Source organism: Nicotiana sylvestris, chromosome 9, assembly GCF_000393655.2.
Source record: "Nicotiana sylvestris chromosome 9, ASM39365v2, whole genome shotgun sequence".
In the NCBI taxonomy this organism is placed as follows: Eukaryota; Viridiplantae; Streptophyta; class Magnoliopsida; order Solanales; family Solanaceae; genus Nicotiana; species Nicotiana sylvestris.
In genome coordinates, this window is record NC_091065.1 from 7,740,419 (window position 1) to 7,755,089 (window position 14,671).

A 14,671-nucleotide genomic window follows, 5' to 3' on the forward strand; every position below is an offset into this window, starting at 1 on the left:
CGTCACCCTTCGTGCTTTAATACTCTCACACCAAAACAACACATGATATCACCCTTCGTGCTTTACGCTCTTCCTCACCCAAATAACAATCACATGGCAAATAGGGTAAGGGAATCAATAACCTCAAAGTAAAATCATATAACAACAAGTAATGAAAGAAACAACATAACTCGGATATCAACAAAGAATCAGAAATCAACAAATGCACGGCATCACGCTTTGTGCTTTTACTCTCGTCCTCACCAAAGCAATCATATAATAAAAATGTGCACGACATCACCCTTTGTGCTTTTACTCTCTTTCCTCACCATATAATCAATAAAATCGGCACGAAATGGTACATCGTGCGACACGACATCACCCTTCGTGCTTTACACTCTTTCCTCAGAATAACAAACAATGCACGACATCACCCTTCGTGCTTTAACACTTTTCCTCACCCAAACAACAATCACAAACAAAGGGGCAAGGGAATAAACAAAATCATAATAGGAATCCCGGCAAGGGAACAACAATTAAACAATTAAATCCTGGAAAGGGAACAACATCAATAATATCAACATCCCGACAAGGGAGATAACCAATAAAGCAACAATATCCTGGCAAGGGAACAATTTAATAACACTTTCTCTTTCTTTCACTTTTATTCCCAATTCACTTCACAACTCGAGCCAATACTCTAGAGTTTTTACTTCACAACTCATTTCACAACTCGAGCCAATGCTCTAAAAGTTCAATTGTCACTTATACTTTCACAATTTCGCTATACAACTTGAGCCAACGCTCCTCAATGTTCATAGGTCACAAATCTTTCCACAAACTTTATACAACAATTAGAAATCTTCACCAAGGCATGAATAATACAACAAAATCATGAAAATTCACAATATAAGACTCACGGTCATGCTTGACACCAACGTATAGATATTCGTCACCATGCTTATACGTCATACTCAACAAGAAGCAAATAGCAAGTAGGACACTACTCCTAATCCCTCAAGCTAAGGTTATACCAAACACTTACCTCGAACTTCCACGGCCAACTCTAGCCTCAAACACCGCTTTTCCTTTCAAATTTGGCTCCAACTCAATCGTATCTATACACAATTGACTTAATAACATCAATAAATGCTAAACAATCCAATTCCAATGTTTAATTATAGCGTTCTAATCATTCTTCCCCAAAATTCATAAATTAACCCCAAGCTCGCTTGGTCAAAACACGAGATTCGGACCAAAACCCGATTACTTATTCTCCCACGAGCCCGAATATATAATTTGTTTTCAAATCCGACCCCAAAACGAGGTCTAAATCATGATTAATCAAAAAGCCCTAATTCTACCCAAATCCCTAATTTCTACCATAATTACATGTTTTAGGCCTAGAAATTCAATAGATGTTGATGAAAATGGAAGAAAACGAGTTAAAAATTACTTACCCAAGAAGTTTTGGTGAAGAATTGCTTCAAAGATAGCCCAAGAGCTTTGGAGAAGAAGAGGTTTTGTGAAATTTTGAGAAATCCCGTAAGTGTTCTGTTTTTGGCTTTTAAAAATCACTGGGCGAGTTTACTCTACGCGGTCGCGATAGACCCTTCGCGTTCGCGATGGGTCAGGCTGGTTAGCCTTCGCATTCGCGTTAACGGGCTCGCGATTGCGAAGCTTTAGCTTCTCGAGCCCTCGCATTCGCGTCCTACAGGTCGCGTTCGCGTAAGGTAACTACCCCTCCCTCTGTCCAGGCCCATTTATCCTTCCGTTCGCGTGGCTAGGAACGCGTTCGCGAAGGTATAGCCCCCCGCTGCCTCGCGTTCGCGACATGGGCTACGCGTTCGGGCAGAAGAAAGTTTCTTCAGCAACATTTTACATATCGCGTTCGCGAGGGCCATCCTGCGAACGCAAAGAAGGAAATACCAGAACACCTGAACAACTTTTTCTGCAATTTATCTTAAGTTCGAAACCTTCCGAAACACATCCGAACCACATCCGAGACCTCGGGGCTCCTAACCAAGCACATGTACTAAATCAACAACATCATACGAACTTATCTGTGCGATCAAATCGCCAAAATAACCTAAAAAACAATGAATCAAACCTCAAAATCAAGAACTTTTCTCAAACTTCATCAAGTTTCAAATTTAGCATTTCAAGTCCGAATCATGTCAAACGACGTCCGATTTCAACCAAATTTTACAGGAACAACTTCAAACATATATACGACTTGTACCGGGCGCCAGAACCAAAATACAGGTCCGATACCATCTCTTTCTAATCAGATTTCATTTTCAATTTCCTTAAACATTTCCAGAAATAATTTTACTTAAAAATTCATTTCTCGGGATCGGGACGTCGGAATTCGATTCTGGGCATACGCCCGAGTCCCATATTTTCCTACGGACCCTACGGGACCGTCAAATCACGGGTCCGGGTCCGTATACCCAAAATGTTGACCAAAGTCAAACTTATTCATTTTAACATCAAAACTTAGCATTTTCATAAAATTTCATATTTAAGATTTGCACGGACTGCGCACGCAAATCGAGATGACTCTAAATGAGGTTTTCAAGGTCTCGGAAGCACAGAATGGATAAGAAAACAGGTGATGACCCCTTTGGATCGTCACAGTGGTACTTCAATTTTGTATAGGCTAAGCATCAGACCATCCAGGGGCGGACCCAATTGGTGACAAGTGGGTCCAACTGAACCCGCTTCGTCAAAAAATAATATTGTGTATATGCATAAATTATGGCTAAAGTAAGGTAAATTTTGTATAGAAATTATTTTTAAATTTGCTTATACGGCTTATGTTAGTTATGAACTTCTCCGACTGAATCTGCTTGCATAAAATCTGGGTCCGCCACTGAGACCCTCACATCTTCACTGTTAGATTCAGATAGTGTTTAAAGAAGGAAATTCTCATTTGGCTTGAGACAGTATATGCTTAGGAATTGTTGGTCCACTTGCTCAACTTTGGCAATCCAGGTTCAGCATTGCAAAGAAGTACGAGTAATAATTTATTGAAGGTACCTGTGGAACAGTATTATATATCAATATTTGGATACTTGTTTTTTGGAATAGATCTGTAATAAGCTAAAAGAGATAAATAACTAGTGGCAAAAAGCCAAAAAAAAAAAAAAAATAGGGAGAGAGAGAAGAAAATGGCACCTCAATAGAGAATTCATGAGATTATAGCGAGGCTTCAAACTTTAGCACCGACGTCGTGAGGACAGAGTAGAAAAGGATTTTAATATATATATCTATATAAAAGAAGGCCATTGAGAGATGATGTGGCTATCTCTTATTGATAAGGAATAATATTTATCTAACTTATGTTTTTGGTTTTTAAATATTTTTTCCATTTATGCGTTATTAAGAAAAAACACCAAAAGTTTTCTTAAGACCCAACAGTTACGTCTCTTCCTAAAATTGTAACAGTTGAAGATTATTCCATTTAGTTATCTCATGAAATTGTCTTCTAACACTCTTTTCAATCTCAACCAGAAACTAACCAATCCATTTCAATCGTCAACTAATATTATGCTAGGCCCTACCATAAGTTTTTTTGGCAAACCTTGAAAAATTAATGGGTGGCCTTTGGCACAACATTAATATTGAAAAACTCATCTCTTCCTACTTCCTTATGAATCGTAAGTCACGATTAGGGGTGACAAACGGGCGGGTCGAAACGAGTAACGCAAAAAACGGATAAATTATTTGACCCGATTTATATTTAATACAAATAAAAGGGTTAACCGACGGATAATATGAATATCCATATTATCCATGACTTCTTAAAAATGAGCACCTTTGGGAGAATTCCTCGTCTCCCCAACTTGAGCAACCTCCAACTTAGGTTTTACAAATGTAAAATTAAACTCATTAGTTATCCATTTTCTAACGGAATAATATGGTTCTTATTCATATTTGGCGCGTTTTAAAAAGTTCATTATCCAACCCATTTTTTCATGAATAATATGGATGAATAACTATTTTTTTGTAATCATCTTGTCACCACTAGTCACGATCAATGTTGCAGTAGGAGATTATGATGATGGATAAGAGAAGGCGGAAAGCACTTGAAAGTTGATGCTAAATAAGGAAGCACTGATGAAGTCGCGGGAGGAGGAGTTTTACATTCTGAAAAACTAGTTTGATCAGATTTCTACATTTTAGTTGCTAAATCAAATGTATGTACGTTGTCGTCTGATAATAGGCTAAATTGTTTAATATAGCCTATGTTTTAGCTCAACTTAAGGATGGTTTACTATTGTAAATGATCAAATAATGCAAAAATTGGCTCTAATTATGACTTTAATGTCTCACAGGAGTTCAATAAACAAATGAGGATTTATGATGGTAATCAAGTGAAAAATGGAGTCAAATGACGAAAAGTTGAGCAGCAACATCTTAACAAGAGAAAAACCCCACTAGCGCGGGTCATGCGCTCCCGCGCTAGTCCTATCCGGGAAATCAATTATTTGGGGGCAAAATGGGAAATCTGAGAGGATCCACTCAACTTTCATAAAGTAAAGCTCCATTATTGAAAAGAAGATCAGATTTTGAGGGAGAAAAAGTCATAGAAGAAGGAGGAGCTTCATCTTGGAGCTAAGAAAGGAGAAGAAGAACAACATCTTGGAGCAAGGATTCAAAGAGTTCTTCTAAACTTTCTTCTATTTGTTTGTTTATATTATGTTTAAGACTTTTATTGTTGATTTTTGTATGATTATGAGTAGCTAAAAACTCTAGTATTCTTGGGTCATGGATGTTAGATAATTATGTTATTTGAAGCTTAGATTGAAGATATTGAATTTATTGTTATGAGTTGTTTATTTGATTCTGCTTCTAATTATTTTACTGCGTAGCTAACAGTGAAATATTATTTACGAATCTTGAATTAAACTTGACAAAGAAAATTCTTGGTTGCATATAGAATCAAATAGAACAAGTTTTGAATCTCGGGCATCGGGTGAAGAATTCGCAATTAAGATAGATATATACTTAATTGCCTTGTTTGGTTGAAAAATAGGAGTTATAAATGCATTCTTGCTAATATTAATACCATAGACATATAGGTATTAGTTTAACTTGAATAGATGCATAATATCTCGAAAGATTCTTATGAATATTATTAACCCTATAATCAATAACCCGGATAATTCAATAAATCAATCTTAAGCTAAAATAGTAGCATGATCTCTAGCAAGTCCATGACCCTGGAATATCTTTACCCAAATTGTTATCAAAATATTGTGTAATTGGTGTAGTAATTTTGTATTGAATTATTGTTTAATTACTAAGTAAATTGTAAATTGGTTCTTTATATATTTTGTGATAATTTAGCTTGAATTGATAATTGTTTGAGTCTACATCAGTCGATAAGTTGATCACAATTCCTCGTGGGAACGATACTTTACTTACTACTATATTACTTGTCGATCGCGTACACTTGCGTGAGTGTTTTGGTCGCAACAAGTTTTTGGCGCCGTTGCCGGGGAATTGAAATTAGCTACTTAACTGTTTTAAGATTTTATTAGCTGTTAATAAAAACCTAAATTTTCCATCTACTTTGTTTGTGTTGCGCAGGCTCTTCTCTTGAATGCGGAGGAGTAGAAGCACAAACAACCTCTTCCCTTTTGATCCTGAAATTGAACGAACAATTCATAGAACAAGGAAGGAGTGGGAAGCTAGAAACAAAACAGAAAGAGAGTTGGACATTCAAGTTCAACCGCAGCCAACAGTGATGGCAGGTAATCAAGAATGTGCGGTGATAGAAGCAGTAAGGCCAAACCTTGCTAATATGACTCAGGCCATTGTGAAGCCTGAAATCACCGGTCACTTGAGCTTAAACAGTACATGGTGCAGCTGATACAGTCCACTGGGCAATATGTTGGTCTATCTCATGAAGACCCACAAAGGCACATTCAAAATTTTTTGGAAATAACAGATACTTACAATTATCCAAATGTTTCCAAGGATTATGTCAGGATGACCTTATTTCCCTTTTCATTATTGGGGGATGCTAGAGAATGGTTGCAAAAAGATCCAGCTAATTCAATCCACAATTGGGATGATTTAGAAAAAGAAATTCCTAATTAAGTTTTTCCCCACCAAAAAGACAAAGTTTTTGCGGAGTCAGATTCTTGGGTTTCAACAACGGAATGGTGAAACTCTTTGCCAAGCTTGGGAAAGATACAAGAAACTACTTCAGGATTGTCCTCATCATTGTCAAACTGATGAAGTATTGGGCCATAATTTTGTTGATCGATTAGACGAAACTTCCAAAATGAATCTTGATTCAGCTTGTGGAGGTAGTTGCATGGCAAAACCATACAGTGAAATACAACTTCTGCTGAATAACTTTACTGCTAATGATCATAATTGGCAAGGTGAAGGAGATCCAAGGAGAGCAATGAAACAGAAAGCAGGGTTACTTGAACTGGATGACATTTCCGCCATGAGAGCAGATTTAGCAAAATTGGTAAATCAAATGACCAGAATGACAATGGGACCATCACAACCAATGAAGCAGGTTCAACAAATGTCAGTTTGTTGTGAAATGTGTGGCGATAATCACACAAGTGACATGTGCCCAACAAATCCTGAATCTATTTATTATGTGGGGCAATAAAGTAGAGGGCCGATGAACCAACAGGCACAATATGGGAACACTTACAATGCAAATTGGAGGAATCATCCTAATTTCTCTTGGGGTGGAAATCAATCAAATCAGAATCAATATAGACCCCAAGAAAATTTTAATCAACCACAAAAGCCACCTCAGCAGGTAGAAGAAAACACAAATGAGTTGTTGAAGAAATTGTTGCAAGACAACCAACAACTCAGAACTGATTTAGAAATCTTGAAAGATAATTGGAACAACTAGTTGCAAATCAAAATACTAGGCCTACAGGTGCTCTTCCAAGTGATACAAAGAAAAATCCGCAAGTTAGTGCAATTACACTTAGAACTGGAAGGGAATTAGAAGAAGTTCCAAAGAAGAGAAAAGACAAGCCTGTACCTGAGGGTGAATTGATTCCCAAAGCAATACAGGAAGTAAGGAAATATGATACAATTTCAGCACCTGTGAATATTACAAGGCCACCACCACCTTTCCCACAAAGATTGCAGAAAAGAATGGCGATCGCATGTTTAACAAATTTCTCTTTATGTTGAGTCAGATTCAATTGAATATTCCGTTGGTAGATGCGATTCGTGATATTCCAAAATATGCCAAATACATAAAAGACATTGTGGCTAACAAGAGGAGACTGACTGAATTTGAAACAGTTGCACTTACTGAAGAGTGCACTTCAAGGGTCCAAAATAAGCTTCCTCAAAAGCTTAAGGACCCTGACAGCTTTACTATCCCTGTGAGAATAGGCAATGTTGATGTAGGCCATGCATTTTGTGATTTGGGAGCAAGAATAAATTTGATGCCATTATTTTTGTACAAACAATTGGGTTTGGGGGCTCCAAAACCCACCATTGTGATGTTGCAACTAGCAGGCAGGTCCATAGCTTACCCAGAAGGGGTGATAGAAGATGTGCTACTGAAAATTGGGAAATTTATTTTCCCGGCTGATTTCATTATCTTGGATTTTCAGGCCGATGAAAAAGTTCCTATTATATTGCGAAGACCTCTCTTGACTACAGGTGATGCTATAATTAAAGTAAGAGAAGGAAAAATGATCATGAGAGTTGACAACGAGGAAGCTATTTTTAATGTATACAAAGCAATTCAACTTCCTCGGCAGTATGAAGAATTGTCTATGATATCTGTCATGGAGATTGATGAACAACTTATTACCCTAAGTGTATATTTGCAGGATTCTTTAGAAAAAGCAATTGTGTTGTTTGAAAGTTTGGAGATTAATGATGAGGTTGAGGAGATGAAACATACTTTGAATGCAACATGTGAATATATAAAAGGTTTTAATCCCTTTGAACCTTTGAATGGTCCTCCTCTGAAGCCCTCAGTTGAAGAAGCTCCCAAATTGGAATTAAAGCCTTTACCTTCTCACCTTCATTATGCTTATTTGGGTAGTTCTGAAACGTTACCTGTTATTATTTCTGCTGACTTGTCTGAATTGCAGGAGGAGAAATTGTTAAGAGTACTACGTGAGCATAAAAGAGCAATTAGGTGGACAATGTCTGACATAAGAGGTATTAGTCTAGCTTTTTGCATGCATAAAATTCTCATGGAGGAAGGGCACAAGCCAAGCATAGAACAACAACGCCGCCTAAATCCGAACATGAAAGAGGTGGTAAGAAAAGAAGTGATTAAATGGCTTGATGCAGGTATTGTATTTCCAATATCTGATAGCAAATGGGTAAGTCCAGTCCAATGTGTTCCAAAGAAAGGAGGAATGACCGTAGTGACAAATGAAAATAATGATTTGATTCCCATTAGAACTGTTACTGGGTGGAGGATTTGCATAGATTATAGAAAATTGAATAATGCCACCCGAAAAGACCATTTTCCCCTCCCCTTTATTGACCAAATGCTTGATAGATTAGCTGGGCAGGAATACTACTATTTTTTGGATGGCTACTCGGGATATAATCAAATTGTTATAGCCCTAGAAGACCAAGAAAAGACCACATTTACATGTCTGTATGGGACATATGCATTTAAAAGAATGTCATTTGGTCTTTGCAATGCACCTGCGACTTTTCAAAGGTGTATGATGGTGATTTTCATTGATATTGTTGAAAGATTTGTGAAAGTATTTATGGATGATTTTTCTGTATTTGGATGTTCTTTTGATGAATGTTTAATGAATCTTGATAAGGTCCTTGCTAGGTGTGAAGAAACAAATTTGGTGCCATTTCATGGTACGAGAAGGCATAGTCTTAGGGCATAAAGTGTCCAAGAATGGATTGCAGGTAATGCTGCTTGGTGGGCCGGGCCTGAACCAGACCGGACCGGGCCCACGGTCCTAACGGGCCTGGTGGGCCGGTCCTGAGAAGCCCGTGACGGGCCGGTCTTCATATATTAGCCCAGAGCCCGGGACCGTCAGCCGGGCCTGGGCCATTCTTGGTGGGCCTCGGACCCAATGGCTATTTTTTAAAATTTGTTTTTTTTTTGTTTTTAAAATTCTCCAACGGCCATATTTAAAATCTAGCCGTTTGGGCTGACAATTTGACCGTTTTTAAGTTTAGAAAATGCCCATTTGGCCCCCAAACTTTATTTTAACCCCAAACTTTATATACTTACACTTTTTCCCATTTCTCAACTATAAATACCCCCTCATTCTTTCATTTTTATTCACCAATTCATCAATATCTCTTAATATTTCTCAATCTCTCTTCTACAATTACTTAATTTATTGTTGAAATTTCGTGAAAAATTGTGAAGTTGTTGAATTAAAGTTTTCAAGTGTTCAACGATTTTCAATTTTCAAAAAGTTGTTCGGCAATCCGGTAAACTCGTTTCAACTCTTACGTTTTAAGAATATATTTTTGTGTGGTTTAGTTTGCCTAATTATAATTAATATGACATTTTCTGTGAAAAAAATGTTTGGTAAAGGAAAAGATAAAACCGGTGAAAGTAGTGGCCAACCAACTACCCTTCCCCCGGCTCCCCGACCTAGAAAAGATAAGCAAGTTGAAAGTAGTCGCCAACCTAGACGTCCTCCTCCTTCCGTAATTCTTGATAGTGATCACCCTTGTTTTCAATTTACCGATAGTGAATTTTATCATAATGTTGCACCAGGTGAAAGATTAGATGATGAAATTATGAATGCTCTTTATCCTAATGAAACCATCTTAGAAAATAATGAGGAAAATGAGGATGATGATGACCGGATTTAGATGATACACCTACTAGTCCTCTTAATAACCCAAGTGATGCACCGGTCGACCCACCTGTAGAAACTCCTACTTTTAATAGAGAACCTGCTAAACGCCTAGAAACATCATTAGTTTGGAATTTTTTTACTCAAGTAAGAGAAAAAAATAAGGCTAAGTGTAAAACTTGTGGGAAATTAATGTCGCATAAATATACTGGAGACCGTAGCGGCACAGGTAGTTTGACTAGGCACATAAAAACACACCCTAGAGATAAGGCTAGATTTTTTCAAATGAAAGCGCAGCTAGAGGGGACAAGTGTAGATTCTGCGGTTAACCCTAGTACAGGTTCAAATCTAGTTCAACCAGGAATTAACACTGTCACCGGAGGTATTTTATATTACGATCCAAATAGAGATCGTGAAGAATTAGCAAAGATGATTACTGTTATGTGCTTACCTTATACTTTTGCTTCTAATCCTAATTGGGTTCATTATATTAGAAGAGTTTTTAATCCTACTTATAAAGGTTGGCCTCGCGCAACAGTTAAGAGTGATATTTATAAATTCAAACATGAATATGAACAATATTTGCGGTATTTATTTACTCATATACCTAATCGGATTTCTATTACTACTGATATTGGTAGAAGTGGTAATGATTGTGATTATCTAACTGTTACAAGTCATTGGATAGATGAGGAATGGACAATGCAAAAACGCATAATTGCGTATAGAATAATTAATTCACGTCACACAGGTAAGTTTATAGCTAACACTGTTGCAGATATTTGTAGATATTTTTGCTTTAGCGATAAAATAATGGCAATTTCTATGGATAATGCTTCTAGTAACACTAGTGCTATAGGCATGCTTACAACAACACTAAATCCTGCATTTACTAATATTTTCCATGTTAGATGTATTTGTCATATTTATCATTTAATTGTCGGTGATGGTATGCGAATTTTAAACATAGAAATTGAAAAGGTTAGAATGGCTCTTAATTGGCTTTTTTATTCAAACCGTAGAAGTAGACTTAGAGAGTATTTTAAAAAATGTGATGAATATGGCCTTAGAGAAAGAAAGGTTCCTAAACCTTGCCCGACTAGATGGAATTGTATGTACGAAAGTTTAGTAGTTGCATATGAATATAGAAACCCAATTAATGCAACGTTTAATTCTCGGGTAGGTGGTGAGGATGATGATGAAATGCTTACTACTCAAGATTGGACGAATGTTAAAATTCTTTTAGATTTTTTAGAACATTTTCAAATTGCTACAAATGCATTTTCTGGGCAATATTATCCTACTATTTCAAACTGTTTAGTTTATATTGCAGCACTATCTGATTTGTTTGTTGAATTTGGTGAGGGTGGGGACATTTATGAACTTGCTATAAATGAAATGAAACAAAAGTTTAAAAAATATTTTTTTTCCTATCCCTCCTATTTATGGTCTTGCTGCAATGTTAAATCCTACAATGAAATTGGGAGGTCCTCATTTTTGGTATTCAAATATTTATAAGGCTTTAGATCTTTCAAATGAGGAAGTTGCTACACTTGCAGATGCAAAAGCCTCAATTAAAATTAATGCTCAAACAGTTTATAATGCTTATCAACTTGCCTTAGAGCATGCTAGGCCAACTATTCCAACCCCTACTTCGTCTAGCTCACAATCGTCTAAAAGAGTTGCGGGCTTAAAAGCTCTTAAATCTTGGATGGAGTTCAGGGGTTCTCAAGGTGATAATTATGATGAAACTTCACATCTAAATGAGCTTCAAGTTTATTTGTCTCAGGGACTTGAAAAGGAGAATCCAGACGGCTCTTTTGATCTTTTGGAATGGTGGAAGGCAAGGGAAAAACATATTTTCCGGTTCTTGCAAGGATGGCTCGGGATATTTTATCAATTCAAGCTTCAACTGTTGCATCAGAGAGCGCTTTCAGTCAAGCAAGACTGCAAATAGGTGATCATAGAGCGTCTATGAGGGATAGCTTGGAAAAATCAGTACTGTTTAGAGATTGGATCCGCTCGGAAAGAAGAAACTTTGGAATTGCAGAATCACAACCGACGATAGATGAACAAGCTTCTTGAAGGATTTATGAGATTTGTTAGAGTTAATACATAGACTAATATGTAACTTATATTTTGGCACATCTTCCTTAGTTTTGTTTTCCTTATAATGGTGGTATAGTACCTTGTTGTGCTCATTCCATTGAAGAAAGGAAGACTAAGAAATATATGCCATTTTTGCTAATAACAATTATAAGACATACCCTTGAATATCTTTTCGTAATATTTCTTTGTACTACAAGAAAATATATAAGAGAATATATATACATAAGATACAATATATATACTACAAGAAAATATATAAGAGAATATATATACATAAGATACAATATATACTACAAAAAAATATATAAGAGAATATATATACATAACATACAATATATACTACAAGAAAATATATAAGTAATAAGTTATAATATATATACATAAGATACAATATATATACTACAAGAAAATATATAAGAGAATATATATACATAACATACAATATATACTACAAGAAAATATATAAGTAATAAGTTATAATATATATACATAAGATACAATATATATACTACAAGAAAATATATAAGAGAATATATATACATAACATACAATATATACTACAAGAAAATATATAAGAGGATATATATATACATAACATACAATATATACTACAAGACAATATACAAGAGAATATATATACATAACATACAATATATACTACAACAACATATATAAGAGGATATATATATACATAACATACAATATATATTACAAGAAAATATACAAGAGAATATATATACATAACATACAATACTACAAGACAATATATAAGAGAATATATATACATAACATACAATATATACAACAACAACATATACAAGAGAATATATATACATAACATACAATATATATTTCTCATTCTAAATTTCTCTCAATCTCTCAATCTCCAATTTTCAAGACTTCAAATCTCAATCTTAATTTTCAAGTTACATCTGCCTCGTTCGGAAAGAGTGCGCTTATTTATTTCGCAATACTATGAAGTGGTTGAAGAAAATGAAGAAGGCCAAAAATTAAAGTGCAAAAACTGTGTAAGAGTCTTAAATTTTAGTACTGTTCAAACCACATGCACTTTAAGGAGGCATATAAAGCATTGTGTTGAGGGTATTTATCCAAGAATTCGTCTTTAAGGTTTCTTCAACAATTTATGTTATTTCAAAAATATTAGACGTATTTATGCTTCATGTTGTACTTTGTTATTAATTTATTATGCATGACAATTTCGTGTTTTAGTATTGTTTTGTTATTTTTCTTTTTTGTCAAGCACTTTAATAATTAGATTTCTACATATATACTACATATATATTCTTAATATAGCCATGATACTACAAGAAATTGCCTTAAAAAAACCCGCTAGGCCCGCGAAGCCCACGAGCCTGACCCGTTTGGCCCAGGACCATATGGGCTTAGGCCCGTCACGGGCCGGTTTCACCCGTTGAGCCCACGAAGCCCGGGACCGCCAGGCCCGTGACTGCTAGCGCCCAGGCCCACAAAGCCTGGCCCGTTTGGCCCACGAATGCCCGGGCCCGGCCCGAAATACAGTCCTAAATGCAGGTGGATAAAGCAAAGGTGGATGTAATTGAAAAATTACCTCCACCAACATCAGTTAGAGGCATTCACAGTTTCTTAGGCCATGCGGGTTTTTACCGTCGTTTCATCAAGGATTTTTCAAAAATCTCATCTCCTTTGTGCAGGCTTCTTGAGAAAGATACATCTTTCAAGTTTGATGATGCTTGTCTGAAAGCATTTGATGAGCTGAAACGAAGATTAGTTACTGCACCGATTATCATTTCTCCAGATTTGAAACTTCCATTTGAATTGATGTGTGATGCAAGTGATATAGCCATTGGAGCTGTTTTGGGGCAGCGGAAAGAGAAAATATTTTGTTCCATTCACTATGCGAGTAGAACTCTTAATCCATCTCAAATGAATTACACTGTTACTAAAAAAGAGTTGCTCGCAGTAGTATGGGCATTTGATAAGTTTAGATCCTATCTAGTGGGGACAAAAGTCATAGTTTACACAGATCACTCAGCTATAAGGTATTTATTTGCAAAGAAAGATGCCAAGCCAAGGTTAATTCGATGGGTTCTTCTTTTGCAGGAATTTGATTTGGAGATTCGTGATCGAAAGGGAACAGAGAATCAGGTTGCAGATCATTTATCCAGGCTGGAAAATAGAGGCCATGTCATTGAAGGAGAATCAATCAAAGAAACATTCCCTGACGAACATTTGCTAGCCATCACTTCGGATGAAACCCCGTGGTATGCTGATTATGTGAATTTCATTGCAAGTGGGGTGACTCCACCAGAATTCATAGCTGACCATAGAAGAAGGTTCTTACATGATGTGAGATTCTACATGTGGGATGAGCCTTTTCTATACAAGCAATGCACAGATTAATTAGTAAGAAGGTGTGTCCCTGAGGAGGAGATGAATGCAATATTGCATGACTGTCATTATTCTCTTTATGGAGGTCATCATGGTGGAGACAGAACTGCACAAAAGGTTTTGCAATCAGGTTTTTACTGGCCAAAATTATTTAAATATGCACATGCTTTTATTAAAAATTGTGACAGATACCAAAGAACCGGAACGATCACGAAGAAGCATGAGATGCCTTTACAAAATATTTTGGCAGTAGAGCTCTTTGATGTTTGGGGAATAGATTTCATGGGACCATTTCCGTATTCTAATGGGCACAGATATATTTTGGTTGCAGTGGATTATGTGTCTAAGTGGGTTGAGGCCATTGCTCTTCCTACTAATGATGC

The 14,671-nt window shown here is 36.3% G+C and overlaps 1 pseudogene; it reads left to right on the forward strand.

Annotated features, from left to right (window-relative positions):
* The first annotated feature begins 5,734 nt into the window (after nt 1-5,734).
* Nucleotides 5,735-14,180, forward strand: LOC138877212 (uncharacterized; annotated as a pseudogene).
* Nucleotides 14,181-14,671: the final 491 nt, after the last annotated feature.